Genomic DNA, 23006 nt, shown 5'->3' on the forward strand with positions numbered 1-23006 from the left:
CTCAGCCTTATCTGTGAAGAGAGCTGCAGACCCCCTCAGCCTTATCTTTTCCACTGTTAGGATGCCTGTCGTTTGGTGGGGATATTTGCGCTGCATCCTCCATTGAGTTGTGCACCACCACACGACTGGATGTTGCAGTACTGCGGAACTTGGATCTAATCTGTTGATTATGGGATCGCTTGGCTCACTATCACTTGCTTCTTATGCTGTTTGATATGCAAGTAGTCTTGTGTAGCTTACCGTGTTGATCCCTCGTTTTCAAGCATGCCTGGTGCTGCTCCTAGCAAGCAACTCTGTGATCTTCATTGAATCAGAGTTAGAATCAGAATTAATGGTACTGGTTGAGTGGAGTGAGTTATATGAAGAACTGCTTCTCCCCTGCCATTATCAGACTGATGAATGGACTCTAACTTCAAACAATGTTAATTTTGTTTATGTTGATGTTGTTTCTCACACCTCCTGTGCAGTGTAACCTGTATGCCTCACTTGTCTAAGCACCGTATGATCTGTATGGCCTTGCTTACTATGATCTGCCTATGCTACCTGCAGACAAAGCTTTTCACTATACTTAGGTGCACATGGCCACAATAAATCAAATGAAATCAAGAAGGATAGGAAGTTCAGGAAAGTGGATGAGGAATGTTGGATCAACCATGTGAATGGTACCATGTGCTCCTATTCCTATTTCTTATTGTCTTTTATTCACAAGCTTGCACATTGAGTGTTTTTTGTTGTTTCAGTCTAGTCCAATGCATTCATTGATCACAATGCTGTTTCCTTTAAATTGGTGAGATCAACGGCAGGGTGCGTGCCCACTTTTAGAACAACCCCGTTCTGTTTGCAAGAATGACTTCAACCTTCCAGTCACTTGCCATTCCAAAGCCTCATCTTGCTTTGCTAACATTTCTTTTGTACTGGGAGTGCTCAATATTCCAGCAACATCCATTGCAAGCTGTCGGAACAGCATCTCATTTTCCTCTTAAACTTTACGGCCTTCAGAACTCAGCATTGAGTATGTCAGCTTCAGACCATGAATACGTTCTTCCATTTTGGTTCCCTGCTCCACCTAGTGTCTTGTTTGCATCCTGGCCAACATCTCTCTGTCAAGCTTGCTGCAGCACAGCTGAGCACAAGTTGGAAGAACAACATCTCATTTTCCACTTGGGAACTCTACAGTCTTCTGAACTCAATGGAGTTCAACATTGTTAGGACTTGACGCACCTACACATATGCTTACCCCAACCCCCACACACCCAGGCCTTGTTATCACATGATCTGCTATTACACACCACCTATTGTTAGCCACTAATTTTTCATTAATAGTTATTCGTTCTCTTAGGCTGTTTCTTTTACACTCCTTTGTCCATCTGTTGTTGTTTCTCTTTGGGCTCTAGCCCCACCTGTCGTTTACTCCTTACCCCCTCCCCTACCCTTTTTTCTGCATTAAAAACCAACCTTTCCCTCATTATTGTCAATTCTGAGGAATTGGTCACTGAACCTGAAACATGAACTCTGCTTTCTCTCCACAGATGCTGCCAGACCTGCAGAGCCTTTCCTGCAATTTCTCTTTTTCTTTCTTGTTTGCTGTCAGTAGAGCTGACCTGTTTTCTGCTATTAGCACCTACGTAATACCTACTCTTCTAAATATAAAGTATGTATATCTCCACTCGTACTTTGGCACTCCCTTTTGCCTTTGCTCTGGTCACCCTCGCCATCTGTTTCACTTGCAAGCACCTCTCTCCACCCCCCAGCCCCTTCCACTAGCATAAAAATGATCATTTGTTTCAATTTCCGTTCCAAAGAAGAGTCACTGGACTAGAAACATTAACTGTTTTTCCAAAGGTGCTGATAGATCTGTTGAATTTTTCTAGCACTTGTTTTTATTTCAGATCTCCAGCATCTGTGATACTTTGCTTTTATTTGTGTGTTTAAGTACAATTCTAGTGCTGATGACCCATACCTCCTCTTGAATGCCCAGTCTTAAATTCACGTCCCACGACTCCATGACCAGTACCAAAAATGTAATGTCTTGTTCACTCGCCAAAGAGAGAATTTTTGTTTTTTCAACCATTAACTAGAACAGAAGAGATCCGCATCAGGTTTTTTGATAAACTCAAATACTTATTACAGACAAATATAAACTTCAGCCAAGTGGCAAACTGGATATTAATGTGAATTAAACTAGATCCTGCTTCATCCCAAACACACACACATGTTGATGCACGTACAGGACAACACACCCCTCTGCAGAAGTATTACGGGTGGGGGGAAATAATTGGGAGAAAAGGGGAACGGAAAAAACCACAACACTCCTATGTTCGAGGGGTCAATCTTGGATGATAAAAATAGCTTGGCTTCTGACAGTTCCTTTGAATTCCTGTCAATGAGATCCAGTTGCAGAATATTGAAAAATCTTCATACTAGATTTCTGATGCCGCAAAGATCTAGTTAGGAGTCCTGATATTTTAAGTTTTCTTTTACAAACTACTTCAGAGACATAAAACAGTACTCCTATATAAATAACCTCCAAGCTCTGACTCTTATTGCTGGAGAGAGTGAGCAAGTACTGCATCCTTGCAAATGGTAGAACTGAAAATAATACCTGTTACTTTTGTTGAGAGGATGGTTCCCAAGTGTCAGCAGCATGGATCCACCAGCGTTTTCCAAGTTAGTTTGTTCACCAATTAGTGATAAATTTCACCCTTGTTTCTCTCTGTTTGCTGGCCTTTATTTTTATAAACAGCAAATAGATCATCTCATTTAGCTTTAAGACATTCCAGTTCCAATCCTTTGCGATCAAGTGTTGTCCAAACTTGTCATATTCCAATTCCCATAAATCCATAAGATCCCAACAAAATTGAAGCCATTACTCCTCCCAATAACTATCATGGTCAGAAACCGTCTGAAGCAGACATATTGGTGAAGATGAGGTCAAGTATATTTTTTTTTACTCTTGGTTCCCTCCCCATATGCTGCATACTCAGTCTAGCAGCTACATCCTTTACAACAAAGCCAGCTTGGTCAGTAGTGCTGCTGAACCACCCTCACTGATGAAAGGTGTCTATTACACATTATTCATCAGGAGCTTTTTTTTTGCCCAGGTTGACCTGATGCCATGAGTCTTCATGGGGTCCAGCATCAGTGTTGCATACTCCAGCACAGCTCCCTTCTGACTCTCACTGTGCTGCCCCCTCTGTTGATGAGGCATTGTCTGTAAAGTGTGATTCCATGAGAATAACTGTCAGGCTGTTGCATAAATAGTTTGAGTCAGCTCTCCCAATTTTGGCATTAGTCCCTAGATGTTAGTAAGGAGGACTTTGCATGGTTGACAAGGCTGAGTTTGACATTGTCATTTCCAGTCCCTATGCCAATGTCTGGATGGCCTGTCTGGCTTCATTCTTTTGAGGCTTTTCTGATTTGATGCAACTGAATGGCTTACTAGGCAGCTTGAGAACGCACTTCAGAGTCAATCATATCTGGCTGAGGGTAACATGTAGGCCAGAACAGATAAGAACAGCAGATTTCCTTTCTTAAATGACATGAGTGAACCAAATAGGTTTTTATAGCAATTGATAATGGTTACATAGTCATAATTTGACTTTTAATTGAAAACTTCTTAAATTTCAAATTCCACCATCTTCCATGGGAGGATTTGAGCATGGATCCCCAGAGCTTTTTTAGACTCTTTAACCATTTATAATGGGTGCCCTTCATTCTGCCTATAGTGTATGGTGTCAAGTGCTGCGTTGTAAGTTGCATTTAAAGGTCTACGTTTTAACAAATGGAAGACTTGCCTTCATTTCTTTATCTTTGATCGCAAGAAATGTCTGAGTGCGTCACCATCACCATGGCACTTATAAGTGTGCAGCCACTGTTGCAATGTGGAATGGTTTAAAATCTGTCACTCTTATTTGCTTCCTTTTATTGAGGAAGTAAATTTCATTACCTCAAACAGAATGGCAGAGAGCACTGATTGATTTTCCTTTATTAATTAAATTTTATGTTGGTTAAGAACCAATGCTATCTGATTAATGCAAACTCCTGAAATTGATTGATAACTAGCTTCAGTAAGCTGAGATAAAAACCATTGTGTTGCAGGGGTAGTGTCCCTATCCCTGAACCAGGAGGCCCAGGTTCAAGCCCCACCTGCTCCCAAGGTATATAACAACATCTCTGAACAGATTGATTAGAAAAATAGGTCAATAAAGAAAAAGTAAGCAGAGATGCAAACTTGTCGCTGTCTTAATAGGTGGCTCTTTAATTAGTAATATGAACTGGGAGCATTAATTCTCCCAAATGTTATCAATCCCAGGGAATTCCAAACATCCTGATCTGTCGTCTTATTTGGAAGAGCGGGGTAGAGAAAGATTCTTATCAAATCATTGCTCAGAATTTACAGCATTAAAATAGGTCATTCAGTTCAAAAGGATTGTACCAGTGTTAATGCCCCACACAATCCTCCTCTCTCCTATCCTCATTTGGAAACTGTCAACCTGTCCTTTTGTTCATCACTGCCTCATCTGCTTTTCTGGTTTGCCCCTAAATACATCCATACTGTTTGCCCCCACCTATTCCGTGACATGGCAAATTGCTCATTGTCACTGCTCAAGACAAAGACATTCCATCTGACTTCTGATTGGATTTATTACTTCCTTTATGCACACATCTGAATTACCCCTGTCCACTCTTTGTTTCTTATGGTGAGTTCTGCATGACCTTTCCTCTTCAAATCCGTTCTGACTGTCTTTCGTTATATTTACAGTTCAGGATTTTTAATAATTGTGCCTTTGAAGAAGGGATCGGTTGAAGACCACAGGGAGCACTATTGAAAGAGGAGCAAGGATGGACTTCTTCCTCTAATTGCCCTGGTGTCCTGGCCCCTATTTATCCTTCAAATAACAGCACTTAAATGAGCAGGTAATCTGTTTCCATTATTTAAGTGCTGTTTGAATGCGCACTGAGGGGAAAATTGGGTGCTGCATTTAGAACATTGTGACAGTGGTAGCAGTTTGCAAGTATTTAATTGGCTTTGGTGTGCTGCAGTGTCTTAGATGCTGTAGAAGTGCACATTTTTAAATTCATTCCTGTCCTGTGTTTTACTCAACTCTTTTTGTGTAGCTTTCCCTACTTGTGTCCACCTCACTAGTGCACCTCATCATTTAGAAATAAAATGACGTTTGATTTTGCTTATTATGCTTGTAATTAAAATGTGTTCAGTTCTTTGAACCTCTCCATAATTTTCAACGCAAGCTCCTAGTTCTTCTTGAACTTACTTAGAATATTCATTTGCCAAGTACCACTAATAGCTGTCTGGATTTGACTGGTTTAAATACTGCATCAAATAATGCAGTGCCTCTGAGACTGGTACTGATTTTTATCATGTGCAGGGGATTCAATGAATTACTGCTAGCATGTCATCCTCTTTGTTTAGGCTAGCTTTGGAAAGACAATCCCAAACCCCAAAGAATTCAGTTTCTAAATTTTTCCATTGCTCTTTCCCCCTTTCAAGACACTCTTTAAAACTTAAACCTCATGTCAAGCTTATAATTGCTCTGTCAAATATCCTTTTATTGCCTGATACTACACTTCTATGAAGTCCCTTGGAACATCTTTTTATCGTTAAATCAGTCAACTTGACATAAATTGGTTTGCAATGAGTGATTTGTAGCTGCTAATAAAGCAGTGGCACATTGCTGCGTTAACGGTTTCTCATTCTAAATTTGTGTTGGTACTGATAACTAAATTAAGACCATAACCAGAAGATATAGGAGGCCATTCAGGGCCTTGAGCCTGCTCCGTCATTCAATAGGATCATTGGCTGATCTGACATTCCTGATGTGTGTTTCTCTTCTCCCGCTTCCCCCCCACCCCACCCCACCAAAAAAAAACCTTGATTCCCTGACTGTCTCAGCCTTAAATATACACAAGGACTTGTCTCCACAGCTCTCTGTGGCACGGAATTCCAAAGACACTTTACCCTCTGTCAGAAGAAATTCCTCCTTGTCTCAGTCTTAAATTGGGGTTCTTTTATTCTGAGGCTATGCGCTCTGATCCTCGACTCTTCCGTGAAGGGAAACATCCTCTCAGCATTTACTCTGTCAAGCTTCTTACAAATCCTCTGTGTTGATGAGATCACCTCTCAATCTTTGAAAATCCAGTGGGTAGAGCCCCAGTCTGTTTACTGTTTGCTATTAAGACAATCCCTGCATACCATGGATCATCCTTATGAACATTGTCTGAGTTGTGTGTGAACACGTCATGTTGTTACATCCTTCCATCAGAGAAGTGTAGTTGATCCTTCGTCACGCATTCCCCGTCTCTTAACTTTAGTCCCAACCACTTTCTTTCTCCATTGTCGCTGCTCCTATGCTTTCCAAATTGATGGGTTCCATAAAAGGGCTATGGAAAGAAAGCAAGTCAGATTACTGTTTAAAATGTGGAGATGGATATTGCCTGTATGTTTCCAAGATGAGAGACTTCAGTTATGAGGAGAAGTGTGAAAAATTGGGCTGTTCTGTTTTGCAACAAAGGGCTAGGAGATGACTTGATTCATTTCCAAGGGGGCAGAGGGAGTTTTTAAAAATCTTTAGGATTTGAACGTTGCTGGCAAAACCAATATTTGTTGCCAATTGTAATTGCTATGAACTGAGCAGCTTGCTAGGCAATTTAAGTGGGTACTGAAGGGTCAACCACTTTATTATTGGTCTGGAGTCACATGTAGACCAACTGGGTAAAGATAATAGATTTCCTTCCCCAGAGACATAAGTGAACCTGCTAGGTTTTTGTAACAATCGATGTTAGTTTCATTGTCGCCATCACTGAGACCAGCTTTGTTTAAAATTCCAGATTGAGTTGCACCAATGTCCCTGCATCTGGCTGTCTAGTCCAGTGACACTGCCGTAGTACCAAAGATATTGGATTGTAACGCATTGACAAAAGTTCTAGGTGGGATATGAGTTCTTTCACTGATATTTTGGGCTCTGAAATGCTGCACTGATCAAGTGATGGAATCTCATTGCATAAATAATTTTAAAAGGTAGTTAGCCAAGTACTTGAGAATGAGGAACTTGACCACGTCACAGGCTAACAGCAGGAACATGGGGCTGCACGTGACTTCAGATCACTCAGGAGAAATGGGTCAAAAGGCCTTCTCCTGTAAATTGCTTTGATTTTAATTAAATATGAAGGATTCCATCTATAACTTTTCAAAAGTGTTTGACTTAATTTTGGTTAGCTAGCACCTTGATGATCTGTAAGGGGTGCACCTTACACCAAATGGGCTGCAGTGGTTTAAGGCAAAGCTCACTGTCACCTCCTTGAGGGCAACTGGGCCGAGACTATGTTGTATGCTGTTGTGCTGAATTTATTGTTAAGTTCCTTTCAGAGTAGGAAGTCGTCGTTCAAAAAGTGGAATAGGCAGTCCTTCTGGTGTCTGAAAGTAAATCAGACCAGAAAACTGAGACAAAAACAAAATTGCTGGAAAAGCTCAGCAGGTCTAGCAGCACCTGTGAAGGAAGAAACAGTTAACGTTTCGGGTCTGGGGACCCTTCCTCGGAACTCAAACTGAGAAGCAGGTTACTTGCCCTGAATGGAAGATGAGACCAAATAAGAATACTAGAGAGAAAGGAACAGAAACGTAAACTGATGAGCTGTGATGAAAGCAGGGGGCTTGTATTTAATAGAGCAACTTTCATGGTATCTGCGCATCCCTATGTATGTGACAACCCAGTAAAGGCTTCTTTTGAATGTAGTCACTACTGTAATATTTCGGGTCAAATTCCCACTCCAGACCCTGAACACACAGATTCAAGGCTGCCATTCTGTTGCTGCACTGACGGAGTGCTGTGCTATCTGTTGTCTGTCTTTGGGGTGAGACGTTAAAACCAATCTCTGCCCATCTAAGAGGGAAATAAAGTATCTCCTGATGTTATTTCAAAAACGAGTGAGGGAGTTTTTCATGGTTTGAAAACAGCATGCTGGAAACATTCTCAGCAGGTCAGGCAGTATCTGTGGAGAGAGAACAACTGTTGATGTTTCACGTTTTTGACATTTCATCAGAACTGAAGAAAGATGAAAATTCCATTTTCTGTCTTTCCTCTGTTCTGATGAGAAGTCATCGACTTGAAACGTTTACTCTGCGTCATTCCCGGCAGGCATTGCCCAAGTTGCTCAGTATTTCCAGTGTTCTTTTTGTTTCTATTTTGAATTTTCCATATCCCCAGGATTTTGCTTTTGTTTGTTATTCCTGGTCTCCTGGTCAAAATTATCATCACAAGGTGGAAGTGGTGACATAGGAGTCATGTCACAAGGGGAGGAGTTCATATCCCACAATAGCAGATGATAAAATTTGAATCCAATACATAATCTGGAATTAAAGTTAACCTAATGGCAACTGTGTAACCATTGTCAATTGTTATAAAAATCCATCTGATTCGCTAAGGTCCTATTGAGAAGGAATTCTTGTCTGACCTATGTGACTCCAGACCCACAGCAGTGTTGGTTGTCTTTTAACTGCCCATTGGTCAATTAGGCGTGAGCAGCAGATGCTGGCCTAGTCAGCAAAGCCCTTATCCTATGAATGCTTTGAGCCAATGAGTAGCGCAAATACTGTATTTTCTTAAAACGAAACAAAAACTGGCCTTTGAATAACCAATTATTATTGCATCTGGTCTTATTCTAGAATTTATAAATCTAACTTGTAATATTTTGTTGAAGGAAGCTGCTGAATAACTGAATAAATCTCTGGAGCAATTCTGCTCATATTTCAGAGCAAGTGCCTGGACATTGTCTTTATGACTGAATTGTTTAATGGAAGTTCCTGGATGGGAATGTTAACCCATGCACCTGGGCCCTCTTAAGATTAACTTGTCTGCTAGTAAAGCAATGTTTTATGTAGACCTCTTTTCAATGTAAAATATAATTGTTAATGAACCATTCCACACCATCCTTCCCTTTTACCTCTCATGGCCATTTAAGAGCAAATTACTGCTGCTCCTCCTCACAGTGTAATAACATTTATTAAATAAAATTGCTGGCAGTCTGGAGTTGGTTGTAAATCATGTGTTTAATATCTCTAATTGGGGAATATTAGCAAAACAAAGCAGTCGGTCTTTTCCTGTGTACTTTTTCGAAGGGCTTACTTTCTGGAAAATGCACCCTTTTTATTTAAAGCTGCCCCCCCCACCCCCCAACATCCCAATCCACTGCCTGCTCCTATATTTCCTCTTTTGGTAGTGTTATCAACTCAACTGGACTGTTCTGAAGATTATGCTCCACCCTCTTCCTGTCCTGTTCATATATCCTTCTGTCCATTTCTTCATGTTAATCTGAACAACTTAACTACTACATTAATTTGATATATCAACTACTAGTAATGTAACTTTCTCCATGGTGCTGGTAATTGGCATCCTCGGTGGCTAGTATTCTCTTGCATTCTATTTGGTGCAGAAGTAGTATTAATAGTAGCTTAGTAACTGAGCGGCCCAGGCTCTAGGGACATGGATTCAAATCTCTCCACTGCAGCTGGTGGAATTGAAATTTACTTGATCAAACTGGAAGTGAAACCTAGTCTTGGTAATAGTGCAGTTATAAAGCAAAGGTTGGCCCCCTTCTGAGAACTAAAGCTGAAACACCCAAAGAGGAGCACCTCACCCTATAATCTGTAAAAGGAATGTGGAAAGTGGTGTAACTTGCTTTTCAGCAACTTCTAGCAGTTAAATAAAATAAATCCCTGGCACTCGCTTTAAAATAAACAAGTAATTTACTTATCTAACTCTAACAGTGAACAAATTAACTAAACTATTAACAAACTTAAAACATCCCTTCTGCCTAACTATTTCCAAATCAAGCAAGATTCGAATGGTATGCTGTCCCAATAAATACAAGTCCCACTTATATAAAGAAAAGTCTTTAATCTCAAAATTACAGCCAGTTTACATGTCTTCTGGAAAGTTTTGTGCCTTCTGTGATGATTTTGCTGTTAGGAATGCCTTCTCCGTTGATCATTCTGTAAAGAATATTAACGGGTTTTGCTGGGTTGGTATGTTGTTATTTAGATTGTGCTTTCTCTAAGACATAGAGGAGACTGAGAGCCAGTAATCCTCTCTTGAGAGAGCTGAGGACTGTTTGCACTGGTGGATGGCAGTTAGCTCTGGGGATTTGTCTAACTGCCCCCTTCTTTTGTACCCTCTGACCTGTCAATATTCCTTACAATAAGATTGGTCCTATATTGTCAAAACCATTGGATTTAAATGTAATAGGTTTTTGGTATCTAAGTACCTGGTTCAAATTGATTGGCTAAATTCGAAACCTTGTTTTCTTGGTGAAAACTGCTGTTTGGCCTGCTAACTGTATGGCCTTTTGAAGCAAATATTTCAATTTGGTTACTCTCTGTGTACTTGCAAACTTTCCAGCTGCTGCTCATAGTCATCCATTTTAAATCTCTTAGCATAGAAAAAACACCTGATCTCTTAAAGGGACCACTCAGTGCTTTTCCCTCTAGCCTTTACAAACACTAAATTCTAACTTCCAGCCTCCCAATCCACAAGTTCTCTACCCAACTTCACAACAGTGCCGTGAAACTGTCACTGTTTGGTGAAAACCAGTCTGGTTCAGTCGTGCCATTTTGGACAATTGGAGATGTTTGGCAAATGTTCGTTTGACAAATGTTAGCTTTGCTAGCAAGACCCACATCGCATCAAAGAATAAAAATAACATCAGTGGACTTGAATCATGTCAGCAATCAAATCTTGAAAAACCTAATGCAGCAGAGACAAACTGCACTTCTGTGCTGGTGTTCTTCGGTCATTGAAAACATGAACAAATGACTTTATTTATACTCATCGAGGTTGTTTATTATTGCCTTAACCCAGTGCTTTCCAATTTTCTTTTTCTCCAGTGCTTCCACATTGCGAGGAATTGATCCCTTGTTAAGAACAGAGACCTGGGGTGGGCTGGGAGGAGGTGGGAGGTGGTAAGAGGCTGGTAAATATAACTTAGGAGAGCAGGATGAAGTGACTGTCACAGCCACTAAAAAGACCCCAGTTTGGGAAATCCTGTCATTTGCAGCCTAAAAATGTGCAAGGCATAACCCTGACAGCTTTTTGGGTGCAATTCCATCATCTAAACAATGTTTTGATCCTCTTCCTGCTGTATAATGTGATTGTTAAGCAGCTTTGTTATTGGTGCAGTTCACCAGAGTTCGTCTTAGGTATTTTTCTAATCAATCTGTTCGGCAATGCCATTATACACTTCTGGAGAAATTGGGATTTTCACCCAGTTCTCCTGGCCCAGGGTCGGGTTACTACCTACCACTAGGCCACAATGGCCCTGATTTTGAGGTGCACTTTAAGGCATAAGTCAATTTCAGTTGTGGCTATTTTCTATTGACCTGTTCAGAGATGTACAGCAGGTGGGACCTAAACCTGGGCCTCCTGGTTCAAAGGTAAGGAGACTATCACTGCACCACAAGACCCCAGAAAGATTGCCTCAACTGCAGTTCAGTTACCAACGCAATTGTGATAAAGTGGCTGAGATTCGTTTTTCGAGCAGTTTGTGGTAGACCCACTGGGAGCAGGCAATTCTGGATTTGATGTGTTATGAGGCACCCTTGCTGAGGAACCTTGAGATTAAGGAATCCCTAGGGAGCAGTGACCATAGTGCAATAGAATTCATCTCACAATTTGAGGAGGAGAAGATGGAATCAGATGTCACGATATTACAGTTGAGTTAAAGTAACTACAAAGACGTGAGGGAGGGGCTGGCCAGAGTTGATTGGAAGGACTTTGCAGGGAAGACAGTGGAGCAGCAATTGCAGGAGTCTCTGGGGCGAATTCAGGAGGCACAGCAGAAATTCATCCTAAGAAAGGAGAAACACACTAAGGGGACGATGAGGCAACCATGGCTGACGAAGTTAGGAACAGTATGAGGGCAAAAGAAAAAGCATACAAAATGTTGAATATTTGTGGGAAGCTTTTAGAAACCAGCAGAGGATGACTAACAAAACATTAAGAGGAGAAGATGAAATAATAAGAGTAAGCTAGCTAGTAATATAAAATAAAAGTACAAGAGTTTTTTTGTGATATGTATAAAGTAAGAGTGGACTTTGGAGCTCAAGAAAATGAGGCTGGCAAAATAGTAATGGGGAACAAAGAAATGGCTAAGGAACTGAATGGGTATTTTGCATAGTAGCATACCAGAATTTCAAAAGTGAGAGGGTAGAGTTGACTGTAGGGAACATCACTAAGGAGAAGGTGCTGGGGAAGCTGAAAGTTCTCAAGGCAGATAAATCACTGGGACAAGATGGACTACATCCCCGAGTTCTGAAGGATGTAGTTGAGGAGATAGTGGAGGGTGTTGGTGGTGATCTTTCAGGAATCACCAGAGTCAGGGAGGGTCCTAGAGGACCGGAAAATTGTTAATGTAACACCCTTGTTTAAGAAGGGAGAGAGACAAAAGACAGGAAATTATAGACCTGTTAGCCTGACCTCAGTTGTTGATAAGATTTTAGGTTGGTTATTAAGGATGAGATTGCAGAGTGCTGGAAGTGCATGGTAAAATAGGGCCGAGTCAACATGGCTTTGTCAAGGGGGAGGTCGTTCCTGACAAATCTTAAAATTTCTTTGAGGAAGTAATGAGAAACTGAGACAAAGGAGAGCCAATGAATGTGATCACTGAATTTCTTCAACCGGGGTGATGAATCTGTGGAATGCATTGCTGCAGAGGGCTGTGAAGGCCAAGTCATTGAGTGTATTTAAGACAGGGGTAGATAGTTTCCTGATTAGTAAGAGGATAAAAGCTGGAAAATGGGGTTGAGAACCATATCAGCCATGATTGAATGCTAGAGCAATCTCATTGGGCTGAATGGCTTAATTCTGCTCCTATATCTTATGATCTGAAATTTGTTTTTTTAAATACAAGCCCCACACTGGGTATGTACTTTTAAAGACACTACAAATTGCTATAAATGTTAAGTGAAAGATGGTGCTTCAAGCAGCATCATCAGAAAACTTGAAACCAAGAATCAAGCTCCGTGAGATATTAGAACAACTAACCAAAATAGCACAGTTTTGTGAAAAGTAAGTCATGTTTCACCAATTTATTCGATAACTTTGAAGGAGTAACATGTACTGTGGCTTTGGATTTCCAGAAAGCATTTGATAAGGTGCCACATAAAAGCTAATTGTAGAAAATTAAAGTTCATGTTAGCATGAATAGAAGATTGGCTGGCTGGAAGGAAACGAACTATATATAAATGGGTCTTTGTCTAAGTGGCAGGATTTGCTAAGTGGGGTCTGTGCCAGGGCCTCGGGGTTCTAAAATTTACCTCCAATTTAGATGAAAGGAGGGAGTGCACAGGAGCTAAACTCTGCAGGTGACCCACAGAACAGTAGGAGAATGTGTTGTGAAGAAGATGGAAGGAGTTTGCAAAAGGATATAGATTAGTTGAGTGAGTTGTCAAAAATCTGGCAGATGGTGTCATGTGGAAGAACATGAAGATAATAAAAGAGCAATATTATTTAAGTAGCAAATGACGACTGCAAACTTCTGAGATGCAGAGGGATATGAGGGTTCTTGTGCATGAGTCCTGTTTTTAAAAAAAAAATCAATCTGCAGCTAGGTACAGCATAAATCAAGAAAGCTAATGGAATGCTATCCTTTATTATAAGGGCAACTGATCATCAAAGTTTGACGGGGCATTAGTTAGAGCACATCTTGAATTGTGTGCAGTTGTGGGTATGCTATTTCAAGATGGATACAGATGCATTTGATGTGGTTCAGAGGATATTTAGTAGATTGATGCTTAAAATAAATGGGTTGTCTTCTGATGATAGGTTGGACCAGCTGTTTTTCTGAAGAAGGGTCTAGGCCCGAAACGTCAGCCTTCCTGCTCCTATGATGCTGCTTGGCCTGCTGTGTTCATCCAGCTCTATACCTTGTTATCTGTGTTTTTCTCCACTGGTGTTTAGAAGAGTGAGGGGTGACTTGCTTGAAATACTAAAACAAAAAAAATTAAAATATATTGACCCTAAATTAGCTTGACAAGGTGGATGTGAAAAGGAAGTTCCTTTTGTGTTCGAGTCTAGAGTGAGGAGATATTATTGTAAAATGAGGAGTTGCTCTTTCGGACAAGGTTGAGAGGAATTTTTATTTTGTATTGTGCAAATTTGGGACTGTGCCTCAGAGAACCCTGGAAAACAGATACAATGGAATATTTTTAGGGTAGAGGAACCAAAGAAGTAGATGGAAATGTGGAATTTATAAATACAAATCTTATTGACTAGCAGAGCAGGCTTGAGGGGCTAAACAGCCACCACCCGCTCCTGTTTTGTATGTTCATAAAATGTTTAGCATGGAGGTATGTTTTAAGGTGTGTCTTAAAATATTAAGCATTGAAATTTTTGGAAGATGGAGACCATTTCTTTGCCTGTCCAAACTCTGTTACCTTGCAGCTGACTCCACACCTCTCCCTTGCAAGAGTCTGAGATTAAGCCAGTCTTTTTGGAATCTTGGAATCGTGTTTGTTCCAAGATGAGCTTCTGATTTCATAGTTGTGTTAATATTTAAGATGGGTTTACTTTCAGGTCTGTAACCACCTGACCTTGTACTTATCTCAGCTCACCTGCTGAAACATTTGTCGAAGCCTTTGACACCGATCAACTCGACTATACCTACGTATTCATGGCTAGTCTCTCTCATTCTACTGTGTAAACTTGTTGGCATCCAAAACTCTGCTGCCTATGTTTTGTACGATTTTGCTGTTTCCCTCATTTTCCCCTGTCCTTGATGAACTACTGTGATTCCCTGTCAAAGAACACCTTAACTTCAAAATTTCCAACCGTGATTTCAAATCCATCTGTGGCCTGCCCCATACCTATCTCTCGTGTTCTCCATGACCCATAAAATATTTGTGCTAATTCTGGCCTTTTGCACCAATTATAACTGCCCACCATCATCTGGTATGTTTTCAGCTGCCTGGGCATCAGGCATGGGACGACTTTCCTAAACTGGTATCTTCCCCTTTTAAAGACACTCATTAAAACTTGTCTTTTGGGGAAACCTTTTGGTCACCTGACTTCATATTTTGTTTTGGAATGCCCCCGTGCCCTGAAATAATACTTATCTGGTAGATGAGCTTGCAACAGGAAGATATTGGGGCTCAAATCATTAGACAGGCTGCATAGATTTGGTTCATAAAGTAGGATTAAAACATCATATAAGCACAAATCAGTCTGTAGGTTTTTCTTTCGGCTGAATCAGCTTGAGGAGCCTTATTCGCCTGCCTAAACCAGAGGAGTTTGCCTGATCTTACTTTGAAGTGGCGCGGTGGCTCAGTGATTAGCACTGCTGCGCCATGGCACAAGAGACCTGGGGTTTTTTAATGAAAAATACTTTCACAGGATAGATGAGTATGGTGTCATTGCCATGAGCTCACATTTTGTTCTTTTTGCTTGCTGTTGTTTACTGTTTTGTGTCTGTGTGTGTGTGCCTCTGACCTGCGGGTTTGAGCAGTATACAGCATGGAGTAGCTCCCTTGGGCACTGAAGCCGATAGCTTAGATTTTTTTTCCTCCTTGGTAGGGAGTTGTAGAATTTCTATTCCCACAGATATAGGATTTGTACCTTGGTGCCAGGGAGGCATAAAATGTGGCTTTGCATTGTTATATTACAGTGTAGACTGCTGAGTTCATCAAGTTATCTTGTTTAAAGGGTGGAGTGCACACATTAGAGTTGACACCTTCAGTTTTTATTTAGTTTGTAATTCTTAATAGTCTTTGATAATGTATCATTGTAAAATGGGCTTGAATGCAAGATCCTAGTGTCTCAATTAAATGTGTTGTATAACCTGATTTTATTAATCTTTCATTTTAAAACAAAATCCATGAGCGAGTATCCTGCATGGCAAGATATTGTCTCTCACAGGATCCTGCAATGTCTCCAATTACAGCCATTGTTATCATTTTTTCAATAAATGTCTCTATGTTTTCCTTTGGTGGGTTCTTGTTTGAAAGTAAAGGGCTTTCCTTTCACACCCTGGAGACAAAGCAATTCACTTGCAAATATAAGCTTTGTTGATCTCTGACAAACTTTAATTTTTAATGTCTTTGCTGCTTTAGAATCCTTCAAATTCTAAGCCCTGAACTAAATCAGAAGTCACCTGACACCAGGTTATAATTCAACAGGCTTATTTGAAATCACAAGCTTTTGGAGCACTGCCCCGTCATCAGGTGAGGTGCCCCTGGTGTTGTTTGACTTCTGACTTTGTCACTCCAATCCAACACCTCTACATCATAAACCGTGAACTGGCCAGGTGTGCTCAAGAGTGCCAATTTTAAAGATATCTACAGTTTCGATAGATTGTAATGAATTTTCAAAGCACTGTTCTTCTGCAACCATAACAATCTGGTAATATGTTAAGTGAAGGCACCATGCTACTCTTCCAGATGTCTCAGACTGTATCTATTGCAACACCTACACAAGCAGTGGAAGGAGAGAAATGATGAACTAATCTAATCCACACTACCTATTTGTGGAACTTTATTATGTGTCAATGGGCTGTCACGTTTTTCTAATTACTACAGTAACAATGCTTCAAAACCCTGCCCTTTGAGGGCCTTTGTGACATGCTGAGGTTACAAAGGTGCTATGTAAGTACAGGGGAGAAACTTCTTTAACCCAGAGATCTGTTCCTTTTTTTTGTCCTGTTATGGGATGTGGGTGTCACTGGCTGGGGCAGCAGTTATTACCTGTCCCTGATTGCCCTTGAGAAGATGGGGGTGAACTGCTGCCTTGAACCACTGCAGCCCGTGTGCTGTAGGTAGACATCAATGCTGTTGAGGAGAGTTTTCCAGGATTGTGACCCAGCAACACTGAAGGAACGCCAATATATTTCTAAGTCAGGATGGTGAATAACTCGGAAGGGAACTTGCTGATGGTGTTCCCTTGTTTTTGCTGCTTTTATCCTTTTATGGATTGTGGTAGTTGTTGGTTTGGAAGGTGCTGTATAAGGGGTCTTGGTGAATTCCTGTAGTGCATCTTGTAGATAGTACGCACTGTTGCTACTGAGTGTTGGTGGTGGAGGGAGTGGATGTTTGTGGATGTGGTGCCAATCAAGTAGGCTGCTTTGCCCTAGATGGCATCAAGCTTCTTGAGTGTTGTTAGAGCTGCATCCAACTGGGCAGGTGGAGAATATTCTATCTTGACTTGTGCCTTAGATGTTGGACTGGCTTTGGAGAGTCAGTCAGCGTTACTCTCTGCAGTACTCCTGGCTTCTGACCTGGCCCAGTTCAGGTTCTTGTCCGTGGTAAACGCTAGGATGATGATAGGGGATTTGGTGTTGGTAATGCTGCTGAATGTCAAAGAGCAATAATTAGATTGTCTGTATCCCATTAGAGATGGTTATTGCCTGGTATGTGTGGCACAAATATTATTTGACACTTTTTCAATCTGGGCATTGTCCAGGTCTTGCTGTATTTGGCCATGGACTGTTTCGATATCTGACGAGTTGTGTATTCAGTAGGTGGTGAAAGTATGGACTTTTCTGCAAGGGGTTGGGGTGGGTGTTTGAGATGATTATCTTAGATATGTTCGTGAGTGTTCCTCAGGGTGGTGATGTTTGCTGACGATTGAATAACATTCAGTGCTATTTGACTCTGACTGTTGAAGAGTCCACATTCAACAAGACCTGGAGCTGAGTGGCACACAAATGCAGACAATAACCAACTCTAACAAGTATAAGAGACACATCTTCCATTTCTAGGAGTTGAATTGCTACAACTAAAATATCAGGAAAAGTTCTGAAGCTTGAAAATCAGGTGTGGCATTTTGTTGAGCTGTTCAATACAACTTTCCTTTGAGGCAGTGAGAAAATTCTGACAGCCATCTGTTGAGCTGTACAGTGTTTTAAAAAGCTGCAAGTGCAAAGAACAGCAGAGAATGGGGAAATGAAATTCAGTGGCTGAAAACAGAAAGCGAAAACCTCTCCGTGTTACCCTGTGTGGGGAAAAGACAGCAAAACCAACTAAACTCGAGATTCTAGTTTACCTGATCAACCATTGAATCTAAGAATGACTGTCACCCTACGGCCAACAGCATGTCAAAATAATTTTCCACCTGGAACTCCCTTATAGTAGCATTGTGGTTATCCCTAAATCACATTTTTCAAGAAACTTAAAACTGTGTATGCAAGGCAAGTGGTGATAGGCAATAATGGTTGGCCTAGCAATCATTAACTAACAACTGCGTTGTTTTTCTGAATTCTGGGTTTCTGGATACTTGCCAGTATTCACTGTAAGGTTTCAGGCTTCCACTTATTTCACTGGGTCTACCTAAATGCCACATCACTGCAATGCAAACTCCAGATCGTGCATCTTCGCTCTTACTGGCAGATCCAGGAAAATCCCAGTTGCCTTTAAAAGGCTTCCACATTTGACTGAAATACTGGTGCGAATTCAAAATACCAGGGATTGAGCCTGCTGTTTCAAGATGCTGTGCGAGTTTGGCATATTTGCCAAAAACATTGTCATTTAAAATAAGTTTTAGGTGGGTTTTCCAGCCTTACTCTTACTAAAGAGTAGAAGCATATTCCTAGCTTGCTTCCTTTGAAGCTCTAATTTCTCCCTCCTTATTCTTTTAGTCATTCTTTGCTTTAGTTTTGTTTTTCTATTCTTTTGACCTAACGTTACCCTTTCCAAAATGATACGTTCTGCCCTTCAATTTGATCCCATCTTTAACTTTTAGTGTGCCAAGGAAGCTGCATCCTGCCCCCAGAGTCAGTCTTTCTCACTGGAATATACCTCTGCTGAGTGTTAAAATATCTCCTTAAATGTATGTCACAGTATCTCTACTGATCTGGCTCTGCAGCTAATTTCCCAGTCCATTTTAGCTAGCTCTGTCTTTATACTTTCATAATGGCACTCATTTCAATTTCAAACACTCATTTAAAACACGCTTCTCCAGCAAATTGAATGTGAAATTCAGTCCTGTTGTAAACTCTGCAGCTCAGCGACACCTTCACTGAGGTCATGAGTTAATTGTTTCATTGCACGTTACCAGGCCTGCTCTCTGCATTGCTTTAAAAGACAACCGACCCTAAAATGTTTTGAATTCATTCTAGTTTACCTTTGCCAATCCGATTTGTCCAATCTATCTGTAGATTAAAACCGTCTACAATTATTGTCATACCTTTCTCTTCCTGAATGCCCCATCCTGCAGCATGGTTACTATTAAGTGACCTTTTAAACTGCTCCCACAAGTGACATCTTTCCTTTTACTATTACCTATCTCTTTGCAAACCTGTTTTATGTCTTGATCTTTAGAACAGAGATCAATTTTTGTTGTACTAATGTCATCCTTAATTAGCAGAACTATCCCTTCAGCTTTTCCTAATTTGCTGTTCTTCTGAAATGCCATCTATGCTTGATTATTGGATCAAGCGTATGAATTGATGGCTCAAATCAAAATTTAAAGTAATGTCGCTGTAGTCTGTACAATGATGACTGTGAAACGTTGCTGATTGTTGGAAAAACCTATCTGATTCACTTATAGAAACCGAAGGAACTGCGGATGCTGTAAATCAGGAACAAAAACAAAGTTGCTGGAAAAGCTCATCAAGTATGGCAGCATCTGTGAAGGAAAAAAGAGTTAACGTTTTGGGTCTGGTGACCCTTCCTCAGAACAGTTGTGAGGAAGGGTCACCAGACCTGAAACGTTAGCTCTCTTTCCTTCACAGATGCTGCCAGACCTGATGAGCTTTTCCAGCAACTTTGTTCTGGTTCATTTTTATATCCTTTTGGGAAAGAAACTGCTATCCTAACCTAGTCTGGACTAAATATGACTCCAGACCCACAGCATTGTGGTTGACTCTTAACTGCCCTGTAGGATGGGCAATAAATGCTGTCCTTGCTAGTAACGCCCTCATCCATGAATTCATTAATAATAAGGTTCTACTGATCATAAAGTTGCTGTCATGTCCGAGAGACAGAAAGCTATTTGGTGATGGTTTAACCTGAGGGTCATCAATTATTCTTTTGCCATGAAGCAATACAATTTTTCAACATTTCTATGGCGGAGCTGAGTAGATCTTTAGTAAGCAAAGGGTTGAAAGGCTACAAGGGTTGGTGGGAATGTGGATTTGAGGTTGCAATCAGATCAGCAATTATCTTGCCAGGTGAAGAAGCAGGCTCAGGGGCCAAATGACCAACTCCTGCTTTTCGTTTGCATGTTCATGTTATCTTTGGTCTTTGTTGTTAGGTAGATGAGAACTTCATATTTAGATTGAATGCCACCATGGCTATCAATTGTAATAACCTTGTCTTATAAGGTGAATAAAAATTTTTATTCAAATTTTTAAGGATGCTGGTTACTTGAGTAGAAGATTGGCATGTAACTTTTTGAAGTGGGTGTTTGACTTACCCCCTGGTACTTAATTCATGTAGTGTGGGACAAATATTAAGAATACATGTAAAATTTTTGTAGCAGTTGGGAGCCAGAACTGAACTATGTATTGCTTAAAATAGGCATGTTGTCAAAGCTTTTGGTCTTGTGCTCATCAGGACGATTCACAAGTATACCAATTTGAGGGGAAGCCCAATATCTATTCCACATGAGAGGAACGCATTGGTTTGGTTGGCAAGTGGAGTCTACAAAATTGTCACAGCCCTCCTAGGAAATTACATTGATTCCTGAGCCCCACTACTTGTCACAAAAATGCACATGATCTAAGCGAATCACTCAGTCCACAGTGTGCTTTCCGATTAACTCGTGTTACCAGAAAACACTGACTAGGTTTCTGTACTTAACACGAAACTGTCATTTATTGCAAGGAAATCAATTCCAACCACAGGCAAACAAAACTATGAATTATCAACATACAATTCTACTAATAAACTCCAACCCACTCTTCAAGCCTACACGCATACAGATGCAAATAAGTCTCGATAGTCAGGGCAGAGAAAGTGATATTTTGGAAACAATTCAATAGCATCAATCCACAGGATTCAATGAAGTGTACCTCTTGCTTCCCAAGTCCGCTGATCTCTGAGCTGTTTCTTTCAGAGTGTAATTCAGATAAATGTGAGGTGCTGCATTTTGGAAAGGCAAATCAGGGCAGGACTTGTACACTTAATGGTAAGGTCCTGAGGAGTGTAGCCAAATAGAGACCTTGGAGTGCAGGTTCATAGTTCCTCGAAAGTGGAGTTGCAGGGAGACAGGATAGTGAAGAAGGCATTTGGTACACTTGCCTTTATTGGTCAGTGTATTGAGTATAGGAGTTGGGAGGTCATGTTGCAGCTGTACAGGATATTGGTTAGGCCACTTCTGGAATACGGAGTTGAATTCTGGTCTCCCTGCTATCAGAAGGATGCTGTGAAACTTGAAAGGGTTCAGAAAAGATTTACGAGGATGTTGCCAGGGTTGGAGGGTTTAAGCTATAGGGAGAGGCTGAATGGGCTGGGGCTATTTTCCCTGGAGTATCGGATGCTGAGCGGTGACATAGAGATATATAAAATTGAGGGGCATGGATAGAGTGAATAGTCAAGGTCTTCTCCCCAGGATAAGGGAGTTCAAAACTAGAGGGCATAGGTTTAAGGTGAGAGGGGAAACATTTAAAAGGGATCTAAGGGTAACTTGTTCACACAGAGGGTGGTGCGTGTATGGAATGCGCTGCCAGAGGAAGTGGTTGGAGGTTGGTACAATTACAACATTTAAAAGGATCTGGATGAGTACGTGAATAGGAGGGGTTTAGAGGGATAGGGACCAAATGCTGGCAAACGGGACTAGATTAATTTAGGATATCTGGTCAGCATAGATCAGTCGGACCGAAGGGTCTATTTCTGTGTTGTATAGCTCTATGACTCTATATTCAATTCTTACCTGCAGACACCGGGAAATTAGCGCACAAATTGTTCACTCTTTCAGTCACTAGTTTGATTTAACAGTTTCCGGTAAATGATGGGAGAAAATAGCTAGGTAGCTATATTTCAAGTTTTGCTTACTTTATTGCAGAGAGACCTAGACTTTCAAAACTGTCGTGTAAAGACTTCTTTCCCTGCATTATTCTCAAACTCTCTGTTCACCTACCAGGGCATAGTCTGGGGGGAATTGTCATACTGATGACTCCTGGCCTCTACAACTGATCCTGATTCCACAAAGCAGTCAACAGTCAGTCCCTGGGCGAAGATTGCTGTGCACACACCTGCACTTCCATCATACCTTAGACATCTTCCCCCCCACTGTTTGTGCAAATCAGCAGTATAATCGCAACTAACTTGTTTTCAAAAATGTGGCAACGTATTCCTTTAGTCCTTTTGGTTTACAGCAGTATCTTTTTCCTGTTTTGGGCCGCAATCCAAAATTTTTAAAAAGTGGTCTCTCTGTAATGCACAATCAGCCCACTCATCTCATGGTATATATTTTATATTCCCTTTACATTAATATTTCCTGCAAATTGTCTGAGTACAAAATGAAAAGCTTCAACAAAACGCTTCAAGTTCTGTATATACCAAATGACCACCAATTGTGAACTTTTCATTATTTTCTTCAAACTTAAATGGAAACCTTTATTCAAGTTTCGTAACTCAGTGTACACATTAATATTGGCTGGTGAAATGCTGTTGGTTCGGTCTTAGTTAGTACCAAATCATTGTGGGCACGGTGGCAGTGTAAGTGTGTCACTGGAACCATAAGCCAAAAGCTAGGACTAATTTGCACATGGTCAGCACTGGGAACTGTAGCTGGTGAATTTCATTTCAATTAATTAAATATATTTGGAAGTGGAAGTATAATTTCTATGATAACTGGAAGAGCATTGGATTTAAAAGTAAAACCTGGTTGACTAATGTCACTTGAGGAAGCTAATGTCCTTATACAGGCCTACCTGTCACTCCAGACGTGCAACAGTTCAGTTGACTCTTAACTTCCTCAGTGAAGCAATTCAGTTGAAGTCAAAAATTGACCCATTGCCACCCTGACAAAGGCAGTCAGATGGGGACAAATGCTCACTTTGTCAGT

The 23006-nt window shown here is 40.8% G+C and overlaps 1 protein-coding gene across 1 annotated transcript in view; it reads left to right on the forward strand.

Moving 5' to 3' along the window:
- LOC109938561 (transcription initiation factor TFIID subunit 4-like) overlaps positions 1 to 23006 on the forward strand; it is a 122917-nt gene that overhangs the window by 91409 nt on the left and 8502 nt on the right. The window lies entirely within an intron of this gene.

This window comes from Rhincodon typus, chromosome 4 (assembly GCF_021869965.1).
Source record: "Rhincodon typus isolate 14 chromosome 4, sRhiTyp1.1, whole genome shotgun sequence".
Classification (NCBI taxonomy): domain Eukaryota; kingdom Metazoa; phylum Chordata; class Chondrichthyes; order Orectolobiformes; family Rhincodontidae; genus Rhincodon; species Rhincodon typus.